This window comes from Lepidochelys olivacea (genome assembly GCF_965140295.1).
Source record: "Lepidochelys olivacea isolate rLepOli2 genome assembly, chromosome: 12".
NCBI lineage: Eukaryota > Metazoa > Chordata > Testudines > Cheloniidae > Lepidochelys > Lepidochelys olivacea.
Genome location: NC_140422.1, coordinates 26,303,817 through 26,326,115, shown reverse-complemented (window position 1 = coordinate 26,326,115; position 22,299 = coordinate 26,303,817). Strand labels below are relative to the sequence as shown.

The 22,299-nt window shown below is 42.1% G+C and overlaps 1 long non-coding RNA gene across 1 annotated transcript in view; it reads right to left on the bottom strand.

The window, feature by feature from the left end:
* LOC311529270 overlaps window positions 1–3,535 on the bottom strand; it is a 229,688-nt gene extending 226,153 nt beyond the window's left edge. The window contains exon 1 of the long non-coding RNA XR_014713812.1: window positions 3,493–3,535. This is a non-coding gene — a long non-coding RNA (uncharacterized lncRNA). The remainder of the gene's footprint in view (window positions 1–3,492) is intronic.
* Between the last annotated feature and the right edge of the window lie 18,764 nt (window positions 3,536–22,299).

Genomic DNA, 22,299 nt, shown 5'->3' with positions numbered 1-22,299 from the left:
TAGATTATTAGGGTTTCTTGTATGAATGTATTGGTTTACCTTAATAGGGAGCTACTGAAAAAGAAGCAGGAAGGCAAGACAATAGGTAAGCAGGCTCCTAAACAAATTCTAGAGAGCTATTACAAGATAATGACCAAGTTATGAGCAGTGAAGATGCTCCTGCTAAATTCCAGCCAAACGTTACACCACTGTTTTGCCAAGGCTGGGATCCCAGAGTTCAACTAGATACTAAACTGTTGTAAAGACTCTCTGGAGCAAGGAGGAGGAAGTTGTCAATGGTCTGTTTGCAGGGGAACAGACTACCACAGAGACAGGCCCTGTGGGAATGTCTGAAGCAGTGGAGGCCTCCCCAAACTTCCAGGAGATGGTAAGCCTTAGGGACAGCAGGCATAGCACAGGCTATTGATTATTTTGAAAATCTCTCAATCTGAAATGCTTTAGTTCTAAATAAATTATGTTTGGCTCGAAGAAGGCTGTTTGGTCACCGGATGCTACTGGTGATAGCTCCTGGAGGAGCAGATTCGAACTCAGGCCTGCTGAGGTAATAACAGTTAGATACTATGGCCCAAAGCCCAGGCAGAGAGTGGGAGAATCACACGATTCCACCCTGGGGGTGGTGACAGCTTGAGAGACTCAAAGAGAGCAGTAGGAGTCAGAGGTGCAGTCAGTCTGGTAATTGTGTGCTATCTTTTGGGGTTCACTACACTACTGTATGTTTTGGGGACCACCCAGACCAGTAAGGGGTTCTGTAAGCAACTGCCCTGTAACTTTATGCTGTATAGATATGGTTCAATTCTCTGACACCAGCAGCCTGCCCATAAGGTCTTACCAGGTCTTTTACCAGCCTAGCTACACCTTGCAGAGTACCACCAATGGCCCTTCCAGTCCAGAGTCTCCCCAAATACATCCTCCCAACATTCTTAATTACCAGACACTCAGACTAGTCCCTTCTGGTTTGTCACTCTCCGAAGGCATGAAGCTAGCCTTCCAGATAGCAGATTACTTTGGCATACGCATTCCAGAGAACTTACACACCAGATATTTGCTCGGGATGAAAATAAACAAAAGTTTAACCGAAAAACCACAGATTCAAAAATGAAATAGCAAGGGAAAGCAAACATTGACAAGTTACACAGGAAATAAACATAAGGACACAACCTCAGGCTTTACACATTCATATTAGATAAAATCCCTGTTCCAATTAGAGTTATCTGTAGCCTTAAAAGAGTTCCCCAGCATACCCCCTAGCTATAGGAAGGATCCAGTGTTCCCAGACAGCTTTCTGCCTCAAGATTGTCCCCAAGTTCTGCATGAAAAGCCTTAGTTCCAAGCATGCTTTTAAAAGGCTTTTTCCTTCCCCCCTTCACCCCCGCCCCCGCCATTTGCACTCAGTGGTGACTCATGGTTATTCAGAGTGGGGAAATTCCCTCCTGACTTGATGTTTGGTAGCCTGGATGTTCTTTTTAGTTTCCAGTTGTCTTAATATCTTTGCATTAAGTCTAGTGACCCATCATTGTCCTTTGCTGGGCTGCACAATGGGTAGTTACTTGCAGCTAGCTTTGGGTAAACAACTGGTTCGGGAGGTGCACCTCCCTGCATGACTGCTTACTACACTGCTATGAAGAGGAAATGTGCTCATTAACTGAAGGTAATGAGCACTATTTTCCATATACACAAATACATACATTCATAGCCATGCTGTATACACATATCTCATAGTGACTATCAAGTTCAGAAGAGTACAAGCTTTTATAAAAGACCTTACTCAATATATTTTTATAGTACAATGACCCTGTATCTAATGTTGGTTTAATTGGTTGTTTATGGGGGTTAAATCTTCTGTTCTTCCCTTGGGTTTGCTGGACCCTGATTGTCACACTTTAGCAGATTACTTTAGGAGCAAGTTCAGTCCCTGGATGTTCTTAGGATTAGAACCACATTTCCACCCTGCAACCCAGGTCCTGCACCAAACACAGCATAGCCAGGCCCTGCAATCTGTCTCACAAACTGCATATGCATTTGTTTCATTATTCATTCGAATGGCAAAAAAGTACTCAAAATCGCAAAAGTAATTATGTGATTGTATCTGTATATGTGTTTCTTTCCTGTTGTTGCTCTTGTTGTTAAAAGTTCTGGTTTTAAAAAAAGTAAAATCATCGGAAGAGGAGAGATATGTACCTAAAAAAACAAACAAACAAAAAACTCAGCCCTGAACTAATATTTTAATTTTACAAAAACATGCTAATTTTGAGGCACATAGCAACTTTCTTCTAAGTCCCTGAAAGTTAAGGGTTAGCGTTTAAGACTTGATGTACTATATGCAGTGGCAAATCAATCAAAGAACAGACCTATTATTAGCACCTAGTGTTGCAAATGAAACATTGTATTTCTCTAACAATTAAACCCATCTGATCCCTTTGTTAGCCTGCGCAAGTGCTGAAAAGTATTAATGATAGGAGATGGGGACACCTCTTTCCGCAGAATTGCTCTCTCCCCTTTCAGAGCTTTTAAAAAATACTGCTCTGAGTTCTTAAGAATTTAACCTTTTCAAATGCAGTTTAGTTCCACTGAAAGAACTTGAACGATGATGGACACAAACAGGAATAATAAATGAAATGAATATTGTGTAGCTGTCGAAAGGAATTTGTAGGGACAGAATCCTGACTCTCTCTCGTGCTCTCTCTGTGTCCTCCTTTTCACATCTGATGTTGAACAATGGTTCTTCTGGATGGGACAACACTGAAGACCACCCCTACCCCATTCCTCTATTCTGTGTACCAACGCTTGTCTTCCAGAATATGCCCTTGTCCTCATTCGGAGAAACAGAGCTTCTCTCGGTATAATGTCACAATAGATGAGCTGCCCTCTTGGGGATGACTCCAATTATTTTCGATGAATTTGCCAGCAGAAGCCACTCGTGAGGCAAACACTCCATATTCCACCCTTCACTCCTCCAATCATGAGTGCTACTTATTAATAACAAAACAATAAATTATTCCAGCCAGTTATCATTCAACACTCACGGCTCCAGTCCACAGCTGTTACTTTTCTGATGGGCTGGAAACTCATTCGAAGTGGAACAGGAAGTTCAGGACTCCAAGGGGAAAAGTAGCATTGCTGTAAAGTCAAGCACCAGGGAATCCTTGCAGTCTTTAAAGAGGCACTCGCTGCTACAGACATCCACTGTGCCACTCAGAGAGTTGTACTGTGATTTTTAATGTTAATGTAACAAGAAGTGCCCAAAAGGTATAGAACAAAACAGTCTCTATTAGTCTTTTATAAACTGAGACAACAGACCCTGTTTAGGGACATGAACTTTTCTGCATAGGGTAGATTATACCACACTGAAGTTCTGGAAATTTCAATTTAAATAGCATTACTGTCTTACTAAATCATAATCAGTACCTGCCATTTCTAATGGGTAAATAATCATGCTATCCAACACAAGCAAATGTTATCCAAAACTATAAATTAAAGGAGTAGAATACTTACAAATTAATTTTAACCAAATGTATATTTCCCTACAGCATGGGTTCCAGGCCTGCAGCAAATGAAAAAAACAACACAGAATAATTGTACTTCACTTTTGAGGGTATAAATCAAGCATGACAAGGCTCATGCTCTGAATTACTGTAATACTTTTAACATTGCACTTACAGAAAACAGATGAAAAATTCTTAGCGAGGTTGTCCAATCCTTCTGCAAAAATGAATAACTTCTATCAATCAAAGAAATCACCATATGATGAAATCATGGGAATTCTGCCTGCTCTTATTCCACATAGAGAATCACGGCTCATTACATTCTGCTAGCTGCTCAAGCCCTGACTCATCTAAGAACCTTAAGCATGTGACTAGCAATATGAGACTGAAATGGGACAAAAAAAAGACCAATGTAAGAACTCTCTCTTCACTGTAGGGCCACTAGATTTCTTTTGAACATTTCTAGCATTTTTCCTCTTCATTTGGCTTACACCCCAACAGTTTTAATGGACTTTCCACACGTCCAAATGCCATGCTGTAATATCAACTTATATTGCAGAGAAAATTGCTACTATAGGTTTGAGCCATAAAATCTGGATTGGATGAATGAATATTGATTATTATGGTAGGTCTAAGTTCATGTGAGAGAATTATTTGTGTTATTTGAAAAATCTTCCAATCCATTAACATGCATTCTACCATGCTAGTCACTTTAATTGGAACCTATCTTACATTACCACCAGTGTCTTGTCATCCCAAGCTACTTTGTTTTACTTTCTGACTTCTGATTATATTAATTAGAACCAGGGTAACAAGCATTCAATATTTTCCCATTTCTAAAGGGATTTCAGTAAACCAGAAAGGCAAACCTATTTTGGAACTCCCATATACATTTATATTTACCAAATGTTACTTCTTAAATCTGGAACTGCACATATGGTGGTTTTGCATCCAATTTCAAAGAATGTTGGGGCTGAAGGAGTTACTAGGATCAAACTAGGTTTTAAAGATAAAGTGAGCTTAATTCTCTGTTTCTTCAGCCTTGTGCAATCATTTACAATAGTGTAAAGTGAAATTAAAATGGTCCCATTCTGAGTTGGTAACATTTTACACACACTTTACACTTGGTGCGGGCTAACGGAAAAAAACATAGATTGGGCAAAATAGATATAATAAGAACTCCCAAAAGCAGTGTAAAGATCAAGGTGCAAACTGACATGTAACAAAGGTATAAGGCTATTTGTGAAACAAGGTAAGTTTTTACATTTTAATGTTCCCATTTTACCTCTCGTGGAATTAATTTAAATAATTATGGAAAGCAGTCAAAACAAACTGATATTACAGGTGACAAAATACCCGCATGTACCCCAATGCGCACAAGCTCTTTTTTTTATCCAAGATCTTATTCCCAGCCCCACCTTTATACTTTTGAACATGGAAATTTGCTAGGCCAATATTTCCTGTTGAGCTTGAAATGCTCTTCCATAAGCCAGTGAAGATCGAGAGCAAAACAAGACCCTGATATAAGTGGGTGTATCAAACAGGGCTAGTCCTTTCAGGGGCATCAGGAACCAGCCTACCTGTGACAGGCTCCTATAATGGAGAATGAGGGCTGGTCCACACTGGGTATTTACATCAGCATAACTATATCTCTCAGCAGTGTGAAAAATCCACATGCCTGAGAGATATAGCTATACTGGCAGTTAGTCCGGGCTCAGGGAGGTGGGATTATCTACTGAGATAGGAGAATCCCTCCCATCACTGTCATGAGTGTCCACACTGAAACACTAGCATCTTTCCCTTTGACAATAAGAGTGGATTTAAACCCACTATGTCTAACAGGCTTCTAAATTGCAATTTGCTGTTTTAAAGAGTGATATTATATAGCTGTCAGATTCTACTTCAAAAGTCTTTTAATTAACTTAGGAACAGACTAGCTACCACTACACATCTCTTCAGAGCAAGCAGCATGATTTTTGCCCAGCCAGCTAAGAATCCACAGTACATGGTTTGTAGAATATTGTGCTACTGGGTCATATAATGGTCAGCCAATGGTCACAAATGGAAAAGGAGTACTTGTGGCACCTTAGAGACTAACCAATTTATTTGAGCATGAGCTTTTGTGAGCTACAGCTCACTTCATCGGATGCATACCATGGAAACTGCAGAAGACATTATATACACAGAGACCATGAAACAATACCTCCTCCCACCCCACTCTCCTGCTGGTAATAGCTTATCTAAAGTGATCATCAAGTTGGGCCATTTCCAGCACAAATCCAGATTTTCTCACCCTCCGCCCCCCCCCCCCCACAAACTCACTCTCCTGCTGGTAATAGCCCATCCAAAGTGACCACTCTCTTTAAAATGTGTATGATAATCAAGGTGGGCCATTTCCAGCACAAATCCAGGTTTTCTCACCCCCCCACCCCCCTCCAAAAACCACACACACAAACTCACTCTCCTGCTGGTAATAGCTTATCCAAAGTGACCACTCTCCTCACAATGTGTATGAAAATCAAGGTGGGCCATTTCCAGCACAAATACAGATAAGCTTATCACTTTAGATAAGCTATTACCAGCAGGAGAGTCGGGTGGGAGGAGGTATTGTTTCATGGTCTCTGTGTATATAATGTCTTCTGCAGTTTCCACAGTATTCATCCGATGAAGTGAGCTGTAGCTCACGAAATCTCATGCTCAAATAAATTGGTTAGTCTCTAAGGTGCCACAAGTACTCCTTTTCTTTTTGCGAATACAGACTAACACGGCTGTTACTCTGAAACTGGTCACAAATGGTAATCACATAAAGCAATACATAAACAAAACAGAAGAAGGAAAATGGCTTCAGTTCCTTGGTTTAGTAAATTGGAAGTGTTTTACATGCCAATTTTAGAGATAGGCATTTCCACTGGGAGCAAACATAAATAAAGACTGGTTTGTTTTTCTAGGGGTCACCAAATTAAATTAATAGGTAGCAGGTTTAAAACAAACAAAAGGAAGTATTACTTCATACAACACATAGTCAACCTGTGGAACTCTTTCCCAGAGGATGTTGTGAAGGCAAAGACTATAGCAGGGTTCAAAAAAGAACTAGATAAATTCATGGAGGGTAGGTCCAACAATGGTGAAAAGTCAGGATGGGCAGGGATACAAAACCGTGCTCCAAAGTGTCCCTTGCCTCTGTTTGCCAGAAGCTGGGAATGGACAACATGGGATGGGTCAATTAATATTACCTGTTCTGTTCATTCCCTCTGAAGCGTCTGGCATTGGCCACTGTCAGAAGATGGAACACTGGGCTAGATGAACCATTGGTCAACCCAGAATGGTCATTCTTAGGTAACTCTACTGGGAAATTCTCATATTTAGGTTCTGATCCTGTACCAATGAAGTCAATGGACGTTTTGTCCCTGACTTTTATGAACCCAGCATCTAATCCTCAACTTCCAGTGCCAGCTCCATAGAAGTCCCACCAGCAGAGCTGCCAAAGCACTATACTGACTCACCTACTTGTCCATGGAAGGAATATGTTCTGTACTAGAAATGGTAGAAGGCTATTAACTGAGACTACCTTTGTTATATGCAAACACTACACAATTCTACAAAGCTATACAAATTCATACATTTCGTTCTTTATCTCGAGAGATACCTCATACCACCACAATCGGCATTGTTTAGATCAGACATCTTATTTGGAATCTAAGGAAAGTTACTCTTTTAGGTGACAGAGTACAACCTTCAACTTCTAACTGAAGAAAACAGGAGCAAATCCAACAAAATGTTTGCCTGCATCACCTGCATGTACACTAACAGTGCATGCTATTAGGGTTATATGTCACATTTAAGACCTTGCAGAACTAAAGCAAAAATATCCCTATATTGCTATCACTGGCTCAGCTCAGTAATAGGAACATTGAAAACACTAGCACAGACAGGACTCCAGATGGTTGCTAGCATTTTAAGCACCATGTCATCTAATTTTGCTCCAAGCAGGGCTACCTGTCATGGTGTTTAAAACATCAGTGCCAGCCAGTGCTTCGTCTATAATGGTACTTCCGCAATTGCTACCCTTGGTGAAGTTGCACTGATAGCAGATAGAGATGGAGACTTTAGAAAAAAAAATTCCTAGTGTTCATGATGCCACAGAAAACAATTTTTTAATTTCATCATACAAGTATTTGGGCTGGAAGAGATTGTTTGCTCAAGCAATCATGTGACTTATCTGACCACTCACAGCTAGGCACTACTAAACATCAATGTGAGTAAACATTTCTAAGAGACAGTCATTTAATAATTTAAACAACTAACACATTCTAGGGAATCAATCAGTTCATGGATATTACGTAGACAGAAAAAGAGGCTAAATTCTTCAGGTAAATTACTCACTCTGCTCTCATTACATATTATCTTATACATATATAAATACATATTTATATCTATAGATACAGATGTACTGTACATATGCAAATTTAAATAAATACAAATGACAATAACACAAGTTGCGATATAAAGCATAGTCATAGCCAATAGCAGAGGTATTCTGGTTTTTTAAAATGGTAAATCATTGTGAAAGAAATGTGATATAATTTTCAATCATGATTTGAGGTGTAGTTGTGCTCATGAGAATTGTTTCAAAAGGCAGAGAAGCCTGAAGAATTGCTTATTGTTAATGGATAATAGACTGAGAAGAGATCATAATATATAACAAATTCAAAAGATACAATAAGTGTATGGTTAAATCCTAAGGTGTTTTTTCCCATTAAAAAGAGATACGAGCAATAAAAAACTGTTTTAAAATTTACTGATTAGTTTTCAAAGTGGTAAAAGAACTTTGCAATATTTTTATCTTGTTGGCTTTTACACACCTGACTACGCTGGCTGCCACTTTTTCAAAGGAACATCTGGTTCATTGATGTCTAGAACTGTAGTGTACAAGCATAAATGCTCCTATCAAGGGAAGTGGGGCTGTGAAATTGCAAGCTTCTTCTTAGAAAGTGTCTTTTGGACATTGATATCCAATTTTAAATTACATTTTTAGCATCCTGCTATCAAGATAAAAAACTGCCAGTAAATACGGTACCTGAATTCCAATAACACCATTCTTGTATAACACTGTCTTAAGTTATGTCTTCATTGCAGGGTTAGCCTAGCATGTGATTTTGCATCTGCAAAAGGAATTGTGCTACTAATATCCTAATTTGTGCCTGCATACAGGAGGTTAGGGGCACAGGGCTCCGTTTATATGGTATCTTAATGTTTTCTTGGGAAGCTGCTGCAGTTTTGAGACACACCCACACAGAGAACTGGGCTCAAAGTAATCATTATCAACAAATAGGAAGAGCAATACATAAGGGCACCCTGTAAATCTGCATGTTCATAAAAGGGTGTTCCATCATTACAGTTTTCTCCCCTCCCCCCCCAAAATCACAAACAATTTTATTTACTTTAAGGCTAAGTATCATGAACAAATGGTGCATAATGCTGTAGGGACATATTACATCACGTATGTTTACATTCAGTGCAGCATTAAACTTAAACAGCTCTGGAAGAACAAGTCAAATTTACTTGACTAACTAATCATCATTAAAATGGGTAGGCAGATGGCTCTCAAGCAGCGAAACCCCTAGATATCCTGTTCCTGATTCCTCCAGGGCAATTCCTTGACCCTGCTGAAATGCAGTAATGCAGTGAAGATAATTCTAGTATAACTAAAGACTGTACAGTACTGCATAAGCAGAAAGGATTCAAACTAAGGTTACATGGGCAGCCTGAATTCCGCCATTTCCTAACATCTGAGTGCTCGACTTTGCAACCTTAATGTTCTTCTAATTTGGAGTTTTGGGATGTCATATTATGAATGTTTTATAGATTTCTGTAACATGCTTCGGAGATAGAAAATACATACATTCAAGCGCTATCCTGTTGCAGCAGCAATATAGATGGCACACAGGACTTTCTATACCCTGACACTGATGTTCTTGAGGTGAACCCTGGCCAAATTGAACAGAAATGGACAAATCACAGAGCTCAAGGTATGAGATTTCATTCTTGTGAGAGGTGTGGAATACCTCAAAGAAAGTTGGAATACGCGTTAACAACTGACAGAGATGTATCGATTCAAGGTATTGCTTCAGAATTTTGTAATTAAAAAGGCAGACAGCCTATCTAGCTGCTATCATTGGAGGAGACAGAAGCCCAATTTTTAATAAAATATTTGTAAAGTTTTGTGTTCAGCTTGAGAACATTTGCTTCACTGGAAATGTTTGAGCTGCACTGCAAATGTCAAAAGAGAAAGACTTATAGCTGACCAGGACAAGATTTAAAATACAGAAATAATATAGGGTCAGATTCTGATCCTTGCTCTGGGAGCCCTTGTATGGGAGTAAGGGGTCATAAGGTGCTTCCTTACGCCACTGCATTTGCTCCAAGTAGCTGTGGAGATGGGGGGCGCATTTGCTACTCCCTTTCCCCCATAGGCAGCAGAAGTGTGTGGCCAGCACAGATGGAATAGGAAGTAAGCCGTGTCAGAGAAAGGGCTGATACTGATGCTTAGTTCCCCTATGGAGTAAATGGGAAGCAGCAAGTGAATTGTAAATGAGTCACAATCTGGCACAACTTGCTGCCTCTTACTCAGTGCAAACTGAAAGGTGCCAACACCACAGTAATTACCGTTACCCACCCCTCTCTACACTCACACCAAATAAACTCAGACGATGTAGATCGGGAATCAGCAACCTTTGGCATGCGGCCCACCAGGGTAAGCCCCCTGGCAGGCCGGGCTGATTTGTTTACTTGCCAAATCCATAGGTTCGGCCGATTGCAGCTCCCACTGGCCATGGTTTGCTGCTCCAGGCCAATGGGGGCTACGGGAAGTGGCGGCCAGCACATCCCTCAGCCTGTGCCACTTCCTGCTGCCCCCATTGGCCTGGGATGGCGAACCGCGGCCAGTGGGAGCCACAATCGGCCAAACCTGCGGATGCGGCAAGTAAACAAACTGGCCCGGCCCGCCAGGGGGCTTACCATGGTGGTCCGCGTGCCAAAGGTTGCCAATCCCTGCTGTAGATCATTCTCCTTAGTATAATAATCTATTAAAGAACTGGAGTCATGTACTGAGGTCTTATGTTACTTTGCTGAGAAGTGCTGTATGGGCAAATTCAAATTAGCCATGTATAAATTAGCAAGGTTTTAGCTTACAACAGAAAAGAGAAAAGCCAAAGGCGAGAATAGAAACAGGGGGCCAAATAGTTGCTTCACTGATCAGGGAAAGTCTAGCCCTGCTCTAATTCTTACCCATTAGCTGAAATCTCCAACTTTGCTTTCTCAGTTAGCTCTCTCCATTTCTAGCTTTCAACCATTTAGTGATCTTGCCTGGAATACAAGGATCCTGTATCTCACTGGAATAGTATTCCTTTAAAAATTCAACTTTCAAGGGGCTTAGTATGTCTAGATGATTCTGTGTTCATATATATCTTCTGCCTTCCTTGAGCCTGTTAAAGTCTAACATGGTACAACATTTAGATGTGAGCCATCTTGTCTTACTGGCCCAGACTCCACTGTCAGTTAGGTAAGCTCCATTTGCTTATTTAAATTCACAGCCCCACCATTATTTAGCTTTTTGTGGAGGGATGTAACATGCTTTCAGCTACCTTATGTATAACAAGCCAAATCAAATTCTAGATTTTAAGTTGTAAAAAATAAAAATGTTCACACCATGCAGATGTGAAAACGAAAGCTATAATTTATCTCTCCCCTTACCTAGAGTAACCTAATTCAGTTAATCTTTGAAAGTGCACGCTGTTTTGGAGTTTTAATCTTGATTTGGGTTTCTGCTAACAGAATTTAAGATTAATCTAGTATTAGAATTCTGATATTTACACTACTGTACACAAATAATAAAATGGAACTAAGCAGCTGCTTTCTCTTTAGTTCCTATGCAAATGAGAGCTAAGAGCTTATCCATGTTAGACTTCTTGTTCAATCACACAGCCCAGAGTTAGAGAAAGAGTGAGTGTTTGTTTTTTAAGGTAAAGCTGCCTTCAATTGGCACTAGTCCCAGTGTCTTATTCTGGTTTTATGGGACGTTTGATTGCTATAGCTGTCAAATGAGTGACAATACAGTATGGTTTGTTGATGTACACTCTCAGAAAAGTAGGAACATGACTGAGACCATGTGATCTCCTTTTTTACTTCTTACACTGTTCTGAGCTGTCATGCTAGATATATTTCTTTCTAGCACTTCAAGGTAGGAGGAACTCCACGGTGGGTTTAAGAGGTTCAAGGCCAAGTTCATTAAGTCGACCTGTTAATCCTCTCCATGAATTGTGTTCCTGTTTCTTATGAGACTTTGTGCAATAGATTTTCTAAAACCTTAATGAAAATCTAATCTGAGCTTAAGGTTTTTCAAAGATTTTGATTTAAAAAAAAAAAAATCATCAAGGGGTTGGGAGGGTAACTGAAGGCCTGAACTTGCAGCAGTTCTAAGCAGGAAAACTTGCTCTGACACTTTGTCCATACTGAGTTTTCAGTTCAGATTTCCCACGGCTGCAGCTCCACCGGTGACAGTAAAGATGGGCACTTTAGTGCAGCTCAGTTGCTGGACGGCTGATGGTGTTTTTACCTCTGTGTCATCTAATATTTATTCAGACCCTGGTCAGACCACCCAATGGTAAAAGTGCTGCTGTCTTGTCTATACTAGTGCTCCACCAGGGGAGTTGCAGTAGTAATGAAGGGTAAGCATACAATACAGTGACACAGCTACAGCACTGCAGCTCCGCCACTGTAGGGCAGATACTACTTACACTGTCAGAAGGGGTGGGGAGGGGGGGTGCGTGCATGTCTTCCACTTCTCTGAGATGCAGGAGCTAGGTTGACAGAAATATTCTTCCGTCTACCTAGGTCTGTCTACAATGGGGTCAACCCCACTGTAAGGTTTTTCACAGTTCTGAGTGATGTAGCTAGGTCGACCTAATTTTTAGGTGTAGACCAGGCCTAAGAAAACCCTAAGTGTAGACATAGTTTTAGAGCTGTAGGATGAGACCCTGAAATTTTGCTAAAATAATGCATGATCAATCTTTCAGTAGCTTCGTCTTCAGCACCTGGTGTACTCTACTCAAACTGCTCACCATCTCTCTCTCTCTGCTCTTATATTTACTTAAGCTGCCAGTTAACCATTCCCAGATCTTCATAATTATATGTATTTTGTTTGAGTTATACCACACATCAGCAAAGTACCATTGTATATGGTGGGGGGGAAACCTTGTATAATACTAAATAAGTGAGTACATTCAAAGCTTTTTGTACCTAAATGGTATAACACTTAGTTTACTAGGTTGCCGATGGATAAATGGTAGAGTTATTATCCAGAGATGTTTTTCAAGATTGGCTCTAAGTTACTCTGCCTGTCAATGGCCTAAGCAACTGATGTGTCAGCAGGGGTACATCCAGTCATAAGCTCTCTTTTGCCATAGCCCCTATTATCTGGCCTTGACTTCTAAGCTGGCAGCAGGGTGGTGACATAATAGGCAAACACTAACTATAGCCACCAGAACATCCCCCTGCACTGGTACCATCCTCTCATAGCTAGCTATGCTGGCTTATGGGTCATAACATGCTGCTGGTCAGCTCACTGCACTAGAGGATCTGGGCCCTGGTGTGAGCAACTGTGGCTCAGATTTGGTGTTATTGTTTAGCAAATACCCATTAGCAGCAAAACAGTGGTTCTCTGCCTTCAAAATTATGATTTATTTTTTAAATGAAGGCATGAACAGGGTTTTGGGGGTTTTTTTCAGCTCAGCAAAAAAACACTCTGACTTGTGGTAAGAATTTTTGTTCCCCGTGTAGTTCCTCCAAATACAACTGTACCAGACCAATAAAAGACATCAAAGAGAAGTACACCTTAATTAGAGCACACACTTTGGGTCAAATTCAGCTGTGAAGTAACTTCATGGAAATCAATGAAGTTAAAAAAAAGTTACATCAGGGATGAGTTTGAGCTCTTGACTTTAGAACTTATTAAGAGAAATGGTCAGGAAGACAGTGTTTGAAACCGTTTGATTATGCTTTTTATAGCTTTCATTTGCAATCTATGTACACAGAGGATTTTTGTACATCTGTTTATTTGTGACGAGCCACATTTAATAAAGAAAAAAGCATGCTGATAAAACACCACCTGGGTATACACTATCCCCAAGAAGAGCCTCAACTCTTTGCCCCAGATGTTTGCAAAAATAAAATCTGCAAAATAATTATCTCAAACACAATTAGTTTTGCCAATAAAGCTACAGCAGCCACCTTGTAGTTTTATGGGACTTTTCCCCCAAAGCTCATTTTGGAAGCTTCCCTGAATACATTTTCAATTGATTTTAATTTCATCCTATCATACAATGATTCATTGCTGCACACATGCATGCACTGAAGCGCAATCAGTTCAAATATTTGTAGGCTTCATGCAAGTACTGCAGGGAAATAAGATACAGTATATCATCTGATTCAAGTACAAGTACAGAGGTGATATCTGATTAGATTTTCAGAGTTATCTCTTTTTGGCCTGCTTCTTTCATTTTAACTGAAAACCATGTGACACATTGGTCCTAATCTACGCCAAAGTACCAAATTTCTCTCCATGACTGTCTGCATATGTAAAATGATTTTTTTCAAGAATTTGTCCAACATGCCAACTCTAGCACTTCAGACAACTTTTCTTGGGGAAGATGACACAATTTGGCTACTATGTATATTCTGTTCATTTTTTTAAAATAAAGGTATAATTTCACAATTTTTATTCATGAAAATGGGGAAAGAATAGCCTGCTATGACATTTAGCTTACTTAAACACAGTGCAAAATATGTTAAAGATCTTGATAAATTGGAGTGATTCACTCAAATCAATATATAGTGAGATTCAATAGAAAGAAATGCCAAATGGTTGATGTAGCAAAGAATAAACAAACGCACAAATAAAGAATCAGATCCAGAAGTCTTTGTTCAATCCTTAATCTGGAAAACTCCCATCGAAATCCACTGATTTTGCTTGAGTATGGACTGAGTTAAAATTGAGGAAGACCCTTAGGATTTTCCCCATGAATAGGCTGTCTACACAGTAGTGCCACAAAGAAGGATCTGCATGTCATAGTGAAGATAAAGTGAATATGAGTCAACAATGAGATACAATCCCATAAAAAGCAAATGCTATTTGGGTCGCACCGTAAGCATGTAAAATAAGCAAAATTATCCAACCCCACTCAGCACGATTAGACCTCAGTCAGAGCTGTGCATATGTTTGGAGCAGCACACTTAAGAGACGGACAGATTGGAGAGTGTTCAGAGGAAAACGACTACAGTGATAGAAGGCTTGGAAAATAAGAGCTGCAGTCTGAAGAAAGACTATATATTAAGAAAAGCTTTATAAGGACACAAGAAACAGAGCAAGCTGCTAAGGGAGTTTTTTGCATCAAAGTCATTGGAGTAGTCTAAATTAGATTAGAAAAAATTATATTAGGGATGGTTTAGAGAATAATAAAAAGCTGTCCTGTCATGAGGCAGACATACAAAGGTGATTCACTACCCATTCTTTGGAACCAAATGATTAGACTCCTAAGCAGTCCACGCATTTTAAAAGAGGTTACAGCACAATTCAATAGCTAGCTTCCCCACCCCTCCCCAGACAATAATGCAATCTCCACAATGAGCCCCAGCAATCTACATAGCATGTATTTTCTGGAAATAATGGGGCAGATCCTCAGCTGGTGTACATTGTCAGATGCCTTTCGAGATTGGTATCCCTATGATTATTTACAGCAGCTAAGGATCTGCCCTAATAATTTACTTAGATCCAGACTTTCAGAGCCTTGTGCACCGGTAAAAGCTCATTTGAGTGAGTTGAGTTGCTTGTGCACATGCATGGCAGGCATTGGAGTAGAGCTGTTCAGGAAATGGAATTTCACACTCACTATAACATTCAAGCTTTTGAAAAAAATAAAAGTGCTCTGACTCGGTATGAAAGGTCAAAAACTCAAAAATTTTCACAGGAGTGAAATTTCAAAAGCCAACAGCCTGGGCATCAAGAACATTGTGGTTTTTCCCAATTAAAAATACCACCAGAATCCCCTTCTCCCCAGCAAGCTGCCAAACTCCCAGGTGTCCATGGTTGCTGTCTGCCTACTCACCCCTCAGATGGGAAATCCAAGAAGCCAGACATCTGGGCAGCCAGAGCTGTTTAACACCTTTTGCTTCAGGGTTAGAACAGCTTTGGTAACATACCTACAACCGACTCAGGTGCTCTTTAGTGAAACGCTGCTATTTTAGCACATTCTGGAATCTTATTTCATTGAAACCAAAACTGTTTCTGGAAAAGGATAAATTTACACAAATTTCCCAGTGCAGTTAAAAAAAAAGAGAGAGAGAAAGACTTTCAAAGGTGTCAAAATGTCCCTTTTTGACATTTTTGAAACTCAACTTCTGGGTATGTTTTTGTGGGGGGGATGGAGGGGGGAGAAAGCATTGAAAAATATTTTTTATTTTGAAACGTAAGCTAATTGTCATACAAAATTTAAAAAATCATAATCGAAATATTTCTGAAAATGTCAAAATAAAACATTTTGATTCATTCAAATCAAAAGTTGGTTTGTGAAAAATTTCAAGATTAGCTTTTCATTCTGATTTGGGACAAATAAATTTTTCAAAAATCTCAAAGAATTTTCCTAGAAGAGGAAAACTATTCCCTGACCAGCTGTAATGCCTAGGCCTCAGAAATAATAATTAGTAGCAATATCTTATCTCCTCTTCTACCCTAGGCAGTGCTGTTGCTACCTATTCTGTGTACACAGGTCATAGGGGGAAAAAATTTATTCACTCTAAATCAGATTTCAGCATTTCTAAGAGAGCGAGTCAGAGTGCGTTCATCCTTTTAGGAGAACCCTACCTGTGCCCAGTTATCTGCCTCCAAGGTGATGGGGGTGATGGGTTTTGGTTTGAGCAGGCAGAGCCAGATTTGGGGGCAGGTGACCCAGGCTGGGGTGACAGAGTTGGGGGGCACTGGGCTCGGGGTGCTGTTTTTGTTGTTAGCATGAATATATACAGATCTACAGATCCTAGCGTGAAAATTTGTCTTCTTATATGACAGAGAAATGGGCTACAAATGCAATAAAAAATAAGGTATTCAAAAGTTTAACAAATGGAGGGAGGCGCCAAAGACACTCCCCACCTGAGGCACCATTTGGTCTAGGGCTGGCCACGTGGCCAGTGATTAGGGCACTTAACACATCATTTAATGGTAGTTTTGGGTGGTGCTTCCTATGAGAGGGAACCTGCTGAGCTGGAGAGAAGCTGCTGCAGGAGCTGTTGGACTAGGAAAAGCCTGGGAGGGGGGTCAGTGCAAAGAGGAACAGGATGTTGAGCCAGGCAGGTTATGCCCCTATTGCACAGAGGGACCTTGGAAATTGCGAGGGAGCTGTGGCCTGATGCAAGAAGTGAGAGTGGTGGAAGAAGCCTGATAACCAGAGGATTACGAGATTCTGAGGAATGAGATCTCTAGGAGGAGCATCTGGACAGGGCTGTGCAGATGGGTGTTGGAGTGAGTTGACACTCACAACCCAGGAGGCAGACTAGAAGAGGAAGTTGGATCCGGGTTGGGAACATGTTTGAGGGAAAAGGTGGGGGGGTGTTTTCTCCCTGGCTAGTTGGGGCAGGGGAAAGCCTCTGAATTTTTCAGTTGAGCAGTTGTATTTATTTTGTACTGTGTATAATAAAGGACAAACACAATAAACCATGCTGAGGAAAAGGCCTTACAGAGGAGTTGGGGCTGATGAAACACCCCATCCAGTCTACAAAGGGGTAGTCTAAAAAGAGCCCAAGAAATCTCTGGATCAGAATTCTAATAGAAATGGGAATTATCAGAGGAGAAACCTCTTCTGAATTCTGATGGTATGGAAAAAACTTCACTTGGGGTACCATATCCTGGAAATCAGTGACTCTGTAAAGATTTAGGGATCACAGTAGATAAACCGAACACCAGCTCCCTGTGAGATGCTGTGGCAAAAAGCATCTGTGGTGTGATGGGGTATATAAACAAGGAAACAGGAAGTGGGAGTTAGGAAGTGATTTTTACTTTTCTGTGAAACACTGGTGAGACTGATACTGGAACACTGCATTCAGTTCCGGTGTGCACGTTTTTAAAAGGATGTTGAAAACTTAGAAAGGATGTAGAGAAGAGCCAGAAACTGATTTGAGGGCTGGAACAATAATGACTTCTAGTGAAACTTAAGAGACTCAATCGATTAAATTTATCAAAAGATCAAGAGGACTTAAGTATAGTGTACAAGTGCCTTAACTGGGACTAAATATTGGGTACTAAAGGGCTTTTTAATTTAATGGTTCAGACAGTGGCTGGAAGTGAAAGCCAGACAAATTCAAATTAGAATAAGGCACACCTTTTTAATGGTGAAGGTGATTAACCAGTTGAACAATCTACCAAGGAAAGTGGTAGATTCTCTCTCTCTTGAAGTCTTCAAATCAAGATTGGATGCCTTTCTGGAAGATACGCTTTAGTCAAACACAAGTTATTGGGCTCAATACGGGTATACCTGAATGAAATAATATACCTATGTTATACAAGAGGTCAGACTACATTTAATGGTCCCTTCTGGCCTTAGATCTATGAATCCAAATAAGAAATGCATTCGAGATTATATTGCAAGTCTGGAAAACACACAATTGCAGTAATGGGTGAATTGACATACTGCTTTCGAAATGCCCTTTAAATTTAGTACAACAATACTGTTTAGTGTGGGAGGAAGAATGAGAACATTGCACTACGCAAGATAGGGAATAAACAGCAGTTGTCTTTACAAAAAAACCCACACCAAATCAAAGCACAGGATAGCAGGATCCCTTCACCTGCTGTAATTTGCTCTTTGTGTCTGGCAGCGTGAAATGAGGGTGTATTGTAGGACACAAAGCTGGCAGTGCACATGTGAAAGCTTATTTCCCTAGGTGTGGATGAAAAATTGTATTATTTAGCTAGAAGTGATGACACAGAAGACATAGTGGTAATAAGAGATTATTTTAGGATATATGCAATCCAACAGAAACTGTACTGCATCCATCCTCCTTATAGCTACTTCAATGGAGCCTATTACATTTTTCTTAGCACTGCAGTAAGTATTCCCTCTTTATTTTGTGTAATCTTATAATGGCACCCCCACTAGGGTTTTAATTTGCTGCATTAAAGTTGTTTGCCTGTTAGGTAGCTTTTGTGCTTTCCAGGCACCTAACAAGTGCAGTGAAAGTCAGTGGGAGCTGGACACTGAATTCCCTTAGGTACTTTTGAAAATCCTACCCTTGGTGATTTGGCTTCATCACTAAACTAGAGCTTCTGCAGTCAGGGGACTCAGCACAAGTAGAATCCTGAAATAACACCTTGCACCTTTTCCTTATTAGGAGGTTGGAAAATGCCATTCTTCTAAATGCTTTGTTTCAGGGAGATTGTTGTACTACCAAAAAAAAAAAAAAAAAAAAAGCAGAGCAAGCTCTGATGTCTTAGCAGATAGTTATGAACGTGGGATCAAATGAAATACTAAGAAAATTAAGAACAGAAGATTCAATGCTCAATGCTCCCAAAGGCTGAGACTTCCTTCAAATTTATTCAGAAGCCATTCTTAAGTTTTATCTGTAGATTCTTTTTTTAGGAGGAGTATTCTTCTCTGTTGCAACACTCTCTGTGGTAACTTTTGGAGAAGGTCCAGCCACTTATTGCAGTGGCAATTTTTCAGTGGCAAAATTAATTACAGGTACAATTTGGAATACTTGAAACTGAGACCCTGATTTGCACCTGAAATGTGGCAGCGGTGAACATACCTACACTTCAGCACATTATTCAGTTGCAGGCAGAGGTGACAGTAAGCTGGTACGCCCCGTATGGGGTACCGGCAAGCAGCAGAGGTGAGTTATATGGGCTCATGGCTCCAGCAGTATTGAGGACCCAGGGTCCCAGCTCCACCAATGTTCGGCCCGGTCCCACCTGCTGCCCCTCAACGCCTCCCCCAAGTGTCCCCTGCCCTCCCCCTTGCTGCCCCCAGGTGCCTCACTGGGTCTCAGAGAGAGCATCCCTGTCTCTCCCCTGCAGCTCCATGCTGCCTCCCTGCACCAATTGCCACCGCAGGGTCCTAGTGCCTGCCTTCCAAAAGTGGCAGGGCAGGCTGCCCTTCCCCCTCAGACCCTTTCATTTTCCGGTGGGACCCTTTACCAGTACAGCCACCCCCCTCCCCGCAGTCACTGCTCCTGCCCCACCCTGGGCAAGGGGCAGCCCCATCCTCCACCCCTAGTGAGGCTACAATGAGGGGCAGCAGCAGGGGATGAGGTGTACACGTGATGGCAGCCCCCGCCCCATGGCACCCACCACAGGGAACGTGAGGGAGATTCCTGGACCTGAGAGGGGCCCTAGGAGCATGTGCAGTGACAGTGGTGGGGGTGAGTGTGCTGCCATTGTGGAGGGGGGGCCCCTACCCCAGAGCTCGCTGTTGCCGGCGGGGGGAGGGCTGGGAGGAGTCGTCCTCTCTGCTCCAGTCCCAGGGCAGCCTGCCTGCACCCCAAACTCATCCCGAGCCCTGCCCTACCCCGAGGCCAGAGCCCCAGCCAGAGCCCTGATCCCTCTACCTTAGCCCTGAGCCTCTCCAAGACCCCAACCCCCCATCTCCAGCCCCAGCCAGAGCCTTCATCTGCCCCGCACCCTAACCCTCTGCCTCAGCCCTGAGCCCCCTCCCACACCCCAAACCCCTCATCCCCAGCCACACCCCAGATCCATCCCCAGCCTCACCCCACAGCTCGCACCCCTGCACCCTCTCCCATCCCCAAACTCCCTCCCAGAGCCTGCACCCTACACCCCAAACCCCTGCCCCAGCCAAGGGCCTGCACCCCAGACCTCCTCCCCCACCCAAACTCACTCCCAGAGCCTTGGGCAGGTGGGGGGCTGGGGACAGAGTTTGGGCAGGGGCAGGTTCTGGGCACAACCAAAATTTCTACAAACCTGCCACCCCTGCTGGCAAGAGCCGGTGCGCTGTACCGGGGTGGATCAGCTTCCCCAGGTAGCAATTTAAAGGGTCTGGGGCTCCCAGCAGCAGCTGAAGCCCTGGGCCCTTTAAATTGCCACCAGAGCCCTGCTGCTGGAGCCCTGGGGTAGCGGCAGAAGGGCTTGGGTGGCGATTTAAAGGGCCCAGGGCTCCTGACGCAGCTACTGCCCCAGGCCGTTTAAATTGCCACTGTAGCCCCGCTGCCACTACCCCAGGGCTCCAGAGATGATTTAAAGGTCCCGGGGCGGTAGAGGCAAAGGAAGCCCTTTAAATAGCCCCCGGAGCCTGCCGGAGTCCTGGGGTAGTGATGGTGGGGCTCCAGCAGCTATTTAAAGGGGCCAGGGCTCCCACAGCCTGTACCACCCTGGGCCCTTTAAATAGCCGCCGGATCCCCGCTGCTGCTGTCCCAGGGCTCCAGGGATGATTTAAAGGGCCCTGAAGGCTAGCAGCAGCCGGAGCCCCAGGCCCTGCTGCTGGACCCCTGGGGCTCCGTCAGCAATTTAAAGGGCCCGGGGCTCCCAGTTGCTGCTACCACAGCCCTAGCCCGGGGCCTCTAAATCCTGATTTAAGAGACCCGGGGATTTAAAGGCCCCACCTCTTCCAGTAGAGGTCACGCCTCTTTCAGTTGAGGCCCCGCCCCCTCCTCCAGACTCCAGAATACCGGCATGTCCTTTAAGTTACTTTCACCCCTGGTTGCAGGTTCCAAGAAAACCCAAGTTCTGCAGCTGCAAACTGCACCCACAAAAGGAAGCAATCTTGAAAATTTGCTCCAAAATCTTAACTAGAAATGGGCTTGGAAAGCAGGTATTCCAATGTCTATCTTTTCTTGGATTAGCATTAGGCTAGAGCAGGGATCACAGCTCCCACTGACCTACGCCACTTCCCATAGCCGCCATTGGCCTGGAGCGGCAAACCGCAGCTAGTGGGAGCTGCAATCGGCCAAACCTGCGGATGCTGCAGGTAAACAAACTGTCCCGGCCCGCCAGCAGATTTCCCTGATGGGCCACATGCCAAAGGTTGCTGATCCCTGGGCTAGAGTGATCAATTCATGTATTATACTAAATCAGAGCTAGGGTTCAGATTCATATTAGATGGTATGGATATCTTGTGAACTATTCTTTTAAAATTGCAGTCATGGAGGAATACCAATAAATACGATTGAGTCTTCCAAGTGTCACCTCAAGCGTTTAGACAAGTCTTGCAAGGCCTCCACTACTTTGTCAAATGAATTTAGGCTAATATACATGCCCCAAATATACTAAACATACGCATGATCATTTTAACATACTGTGCAACTAAATTTACATTTTCCCTAAGTAAATAGCATCAAGACAATCAATTACTACATTATACAATATTACACATAATGGCCAAAGCATCAATGTGGTTGCTCAACTCCTTTGAACGTTAGCCTTCTAAATTAAGTTCCTAAATATGAGATTAGGTGCATAATTTATTTGAGGCACAAACATTTGAACTACTTCCATGATTTTGCAAACATATGATGCACATGCTCAAATTTGCACCTGTGAGTAGTCCAGTTAAGTGAGTAATATGCACTCTTATTTAGAATGTGTTTGCTGGTAGTAGGATATCAATACTCTCAATGATTTGTGGCATTTGGGAGGAACTGACTTTATTTTAATTGAGCAGTGGACACGAAATAAATATTCAGGAGTTTTAGGGAATTCTTCAGTCATATATGATGGCATTGTAAGCAGGAAATTTTTAAGGTTTCAAACAAGCTCTCTGCTTTA